We start from the raw sequence: 5712 nt of genomic DNA, 5'->3' as shown, positions 1-5712 counted from the left end.
CGCCTCCTCGACCGCCGCGCCAGCCGCGCGCGCCCCTTTATACAGCTGGGCGCCCGGGCCCGCCTCCCCGGGTGGGGGCGCGCGCCCACAAGCCAATAGGAGACCTGGCCTCGCCTCCCTCATCTGACTATCCCCATGGCAACCGCGGGGCCCAGCTGTCAATCTCTGATGGGAAACAGCTGAGGGGAAGGGGTGGGGACCGGCCGGCTTGCGGAGGGGGCGCAGGGCCCTCTGGTGGCCGCCACGGAAGACTGCACGCGCCCAGGGCCACTCTCTGGGCAAGGGGCCCAACCTGCCTGCGGCCCCTGAGTCCCCGTGTCCGCACCGGAGCGGCGGGAGAGTCCGCAGAGGAGTGAGCCCGAACCGGGGCTGGGGGGTGCTCTGGAACCCCCTTCCCCGCCAGCGTCCCCTCCCGCCCAGCGCGATGCCCAGTCTGGCGTCCGTAACCGATGACACACGGGCTACTCCGGGCTGACCGTAGCGCGCTAGCCCCGGCTATTTTTAGCAGTGTGGTTCAGGCGGGTTCAGAGGTCTGGTCAACAGAGTTGCTGGCACCTCCGGGCGCGGGAGTCACCGGCGGCCGGGCCAGCCTCCAAGACCGCGCGGGGGGCGGGCTGGGGACGCAGGGCCCAGGAAGGACCCTTAGGGGAGGAGTCTGGTGACAGATGGGTGGGGAACCCTGTAAGGAAAAGGTCCGGGACGGCAGGATGACCGCGAGGGACAGGGACGTGGGCTGCCAAGCCAGGCCCAAATTAGGAACCTGGGCCCACAGCTGTCCCCCGCGTGGTGTGGGTGGCAGGTGGGGCCCTTCCACCTGCTGGGAGGGAGCCTCCAGTGCGGGGTGAGAACGCAGGAACCGGCGGCAGCCCTGAGCTGGCCAGGGGCTGGGAGGTGGGGGGGAAAGGGGTGCGAGCTGCCCACTAAGGGGACTCAGTGTTGCTTTCCCGCCTGGCTGTGCCCAGGGCTGCCTGGCTGCCTTCCTGCCAGATCACCACCTCCCCAAGAAGGCGGCTGTTGTGTAATTAAGAAAAGTGATCCCATGGCTCCGAGGCCCAGGCTGTGCCTTAATGCCCCACCAGTGAGCAGGAGGGGGACACATGCCCTCTGCTCTCTCCACCTCGCCACTTGGGCGCTCTCTGGGGCCAGGGCTTCTGGGCCACTCTGGGATTTGGCATTTAGGCCTCTTTCTGGGGTTCCGGCCTTCTCAGGTTTGGGGTCTAGGCTTATCCCTGGGGGTTGGGGCCTGGGTTTCTCTGGGGTATTAGGGAGGGGAGTTTGAGCCTCTCCCCCGGGGATCCAGGCCTGTCTCTGTGGTTTTGGGGTCTGGGTCTTTCTCTGGGGGTCCAAGCCTCTCTCGGTGGTTTGGGTGTCTGGGCATATCTCTGGAGTTACGGGGGTTGGGCCTATTTCTGGGGTTAGGGTCTGGCTCTCTATCTTGAGTTTGGGGACTTGGGTTATAGACCTTGGCTTGAGGGTCTAGGCCAATCCCTAGGGCTTGGGGCCTGGGCCTCTCTCTGAGGTTAGAGGTTCAGGTCTCTTGCTGGGGGCTTGGGTGTCTGGGCCTCTCAGGTTTGGGGGATTGGAGGTCTAGATCTTTCCTTGGGGGGTTGGGGGGAGGGTCCAGGCTGTTGATTTGAGGGTCTGAGCCTCCCCTGTGAGTTGAGGTTTTGAGGGTCTAGACCTTTCCCTGGAGTTTGGGGGTCCAGAACTCACCTGCAGAGCAGACACATGGAAAACAGAGGACCCTGAAGGATACCTATCAGAGCCTCAGGCCTTGTCTGCATCTGGGTCCCTGAACAGAGCCCCCAGCCCCTCCCCTGTCTGCACAGTGAGCCCTTAAAGTGGCCTGTCACAAACCCTGCGATTAGGGCCTGAAGACCAGCATGTGGGCTGCTCTGCCCACCCCAGCATGCAGCCCAGGCACAGCACAGTGCCCCGCAGCCACCAGGGAGGGGACAGAGGGCACCTCCCCCAGAGACCCACACCTGGAACCCAGGTTACACACAGGGCTGTGGACTTGGAGTCCTGTTAGAGTCCCCAGTGTTTGGTGGGTGGTGCTGGGTGGCTGGAGTACACAGAGGGGTAAGAGCAGAGGAGGGCACCCCATGGACCAGGTCGAGGTCCCCAGGTTGGCACAAGGGACATCTCTGAGGCTCCAGGGTTTCGTACAGACCTTACTCACAGCTGACCACGCTTGGCTCAGGTCACCCCTGCCCTCCCCGGAGAGGAGTAGGGAGGCCAAGGTAGCTGAAGTGGGTGGTCCCCACCAGACCATCATGGCTCCAGATTTGGGGACTGCGCCTACGCCCCCAGCCCGAGTGTGAACCTGAGTGTTGGGAGAGGGCCAGCCACCTCACCCTCCCTCATTCATTCATTCATCCCTGCACATCATTCATTCATCCCATCCCCACAGGGCTCCCCAAGGGTGCAGGGGTGAGTGGGGGTGCAAAGGAAGCTTCAGGCTCTCCCTCCAGGAAGGCAGGGGACCCCACCCAGGGCTGGCTCAGGCCAGCAGGCCTGACTCTCTGCTCTGGGAGACACGCTCATGAGTGGCCCAGGACGCTCAATGGCTACTCAGGGCGCTCTTGTGGGCCCTGCAGTCCCCCCACCCCCAACGCCCTGGTTTCAGGTGTGTGTCTGAGCCTTGGGCCTGGTCAGTTCTGTGTCCCCGCAGCCAGCAACCGATAGCACAGAGGCTGAGCAGCCTTCTCGGGAGCCGTGCCCCGCGTGGAGGCTGCTCAGCCTCTTTGTGCTGTCGGTTGCTGGTGTGTGGCCTGGTGCTTGCACTTCCCCCTGTGCCCCGGCATCTCTTGCCCTCCTGCCCTGGCTTAATCTCTGATTCTTGGGAGCGATGGACTGGAGCCCCCATCCACCACACTCTTGCCTCCATCACGTGCCAGAGACAGGCACACAGAAGTCAGGTCCACAGCGCACCTCGGACTCCTCAGGACACGACTCTGTCCTTAGCAGGACGGAGTCCACTTCTCCCTTTTGAGTCCCTGACAGGCTGGTGAGCAGGGTGGGTGGGCTCTCCCACCCAGGGAATGTCCTGGCCCCCCGGGTGAGGTGAGCAAGTCCCATCGGTGCCAGGAGGACACCAGGGAGGTGGACACTCCGGGTGGAGTCCAGGGGGCCCTTGGAGCCAGGGCCAGGTGGTCAATGAGGCCAGGAGTAGCCCAGCAGCACTGGAGCAGGCCCAGGGCCCTAGTATGGCCACCCCCACCCCCAGCCAACTAAGGTGCTCCTGGTCCCAGCCCTGTGTCCCTCCTGAGCAGCAAGCACCTCATATCCACTGGCACCCAGCCTGCCCTGGAGATCTGGCATTAACAGCACCCATGGAGGGGGGGGGCAACAGCAGGTGGCCCATCAGGGCTGAGGCCCAAGACTGAGAAGTCGCTGGCAGAAACAGCTTTCCAATGTGTTCTGGGTTCTGTGGGTCCAGGAATGGGTTCTGGGGCAGTGAGTCTCTGATCCTGAGGTCTTGAGGGTCAGGCTCATGTGTGGCAGCTCCCAGGGGTCCTCTCACATCAGGGCCACCGCTGACTCAGCAGCCCCTCCCACCATGCCCTACTGCCCAAGGCATGCAGGAAGGACACCCACCCACACTGTAGGTCACATGTCCAGACAGTTGTCACTGGATCTGGAAGATGCCTTTTACCAAAGCGGGAGTCAGAAGTCAGGGAAGAGGCCATCCAGGTAAGAGTCACCAAAGAGAACCCCTGTCCTGCTCCTGTGTGACAAGTAGCCTCAAAGTAGCCAGCCTTGCAGAGCCCAGGCCTGGCCCAGAGCTGCAGCCCAGCTGGGAATGGTGGATTTCGTTTTGTTAATGGGCCCTAGCGTGCTCGCTCTGGAGCCTGTGCCCCAGATTGGGAGCCCTAGTCTCCTAAGTTGTGAAAGCCCCCGAGAGGTGTCCTTTGGAGGGGGGGGGGCAGTGTAGGGGTTCTGGTGCTCTGTGGACCTCAGAAGGCTGCCCACTGCAGGGACCCTGGAGGGATGATGGTGTTCAGTGCATTCACTCCCAGAGTGGTGACTTCTGATGCCTGGGGACCATAGAGCCTGTGTCCAGGACAGCCCCTGCCCTGCTCAGCCACCCTGGCCACAGGCCACTCTGGGCCCAAATGGACTAGGAGGGTCTGAGGACAGGGCAAGGGTAGGGACCTCGCGGGTAGGTGCCACTGGGGTACCGGGAGCCAGATTCCAACCACAGGAGATTCACATTGGACCTAACCGCCCCAGAACCTGGCACCCAGGCCCAGGGATGTCCAGGGGTTGTATGAGTGTCCCCCAAAAACCCTCCCAAGTACAGGGCTAGGAGGCCAACCCGCTGCTCGGTGCCTGCAGTGCCTTGGATCTAGCACGAGGAAGGTGCTGGAAGGTGAGCCAGGCCCAGGGCTCTGGAGGCTGCTCCCAGATACCTCTGCCCACTGCATTGAGGGAGGGGGCCGGCAGGCCCAACAAAGTGGGGCTCCGTTGCCACGCACCTAAGGCCCCCTGTGCCCTGATCTTTGTTCACTGGTACAAGTTGATGTATATGAGGGGCGGCGACCCCCACCCACTTCTCTGCCCCGCCCCGCCCCACCCCAGGGAACAACTTCCTGTGCACCTGCCCATTTGCTGCCCTCCTTCCCGCCAGCAGGACCACACAGCAACGGCCCTCTGTGCATGACAGGGCCCCCAAAGCACAGCGTTTCGGGGCTCACCCATGGGGGGACACACCACGGCTGATACTCCAACGCACAGTCCCAGGTAGCCACCGTCGGATACAGGCAGCTCCCCCAGCAGGCTCGGTCCATGACGTCTCCCGTGCCCGGGAGTGGAACTGCGGGGGCATGCGTTGTTCTAGGAGCTCGGGTGGGGTGGTGAGATACATGTTGGGCTGCTAAGCACAGACTGGACAGTTCAAACCCACCACCCACTCCTTGAGCAAAAGAGGAGGCTCTGTGGTCCTTTAGAGATTGGTCGCCTCAGAAATCCTCAGGTGTGACCCGCTCTTGACTTGGTGGTAGTGGGGAGTGGGCTTGTATGGTGGTTAACTTCTTGAAGATTCACCCTAATTGCCCACACCATTTTACGCCCCACCAGCAGTGACTGGATGGGGGTCTCTACAGCCTCTGACCCCTGTTGTTTCCTGACCCTAGCCAACCTACACGCTAATTGTGACAGATACAGAATTGGCGTATGTTCCGTGATGCAGCGGCTGCAGGATGGGGTAGGACCGGTTAACGGAGGCTAACAGTGGCACTCACGGAGCAGAGTTGATTACATTCTCGAGCCCCACGACCACCTGCTCCCTCGCGGCCCCACGACCCCTATCACCTTCAGAGCGGCTGTCGTCAGCAGGTCCTGTGCTCAGCGCAGACACCTCCTAGTTACACGACTGTTTCCCTTTGAGAGGACTTCAGGGAATATTTGTTTACAGCTTAAAGACGATCTTAGGGCAGTCCCACCTCCACAGCTCCTAAAGACTGGATTCCATGAGGGGTTTGTTTGACAGTTTCCCCCTTTTGAGCAGGATTCTTCCAGAGTCTTTCATCAAACTGTTCAAATAACTGTAACTAGACGCCATCCATTTCTTTTGGTCCCATGGTAAAAGGGGCAGTTGTTTATTGGGGGCAATTAGCAATACATTCCACATCGTCCCCGTTCCCCACTCCGCCCGCTCTATGGCACAGAGAGGATTGTTGTGTGTCTGGGGGCTGCTGGCACGCTTGT

The sequence above is a fragment of the Echinops telfairi genome, unplaced genomic scaffold (assembly GCF_000313985.2).
Source record: "Echinops telfairi isolate 266 unplaced genomic scaffold, ASM31398v2 ScPeMD7_1;HRSCAF=3_0, whole genome shotgun sequence".
NCBI classification, from domain to species: domain Eukaryota; kingdom Metazoa; phylum Chordata; class Mammalia; order Afrosoricida; family Tenrecidae; genus Echinops; species Echinops telfairi.
Note: the sequence above shows the minus strand (reverse complement) of the source record.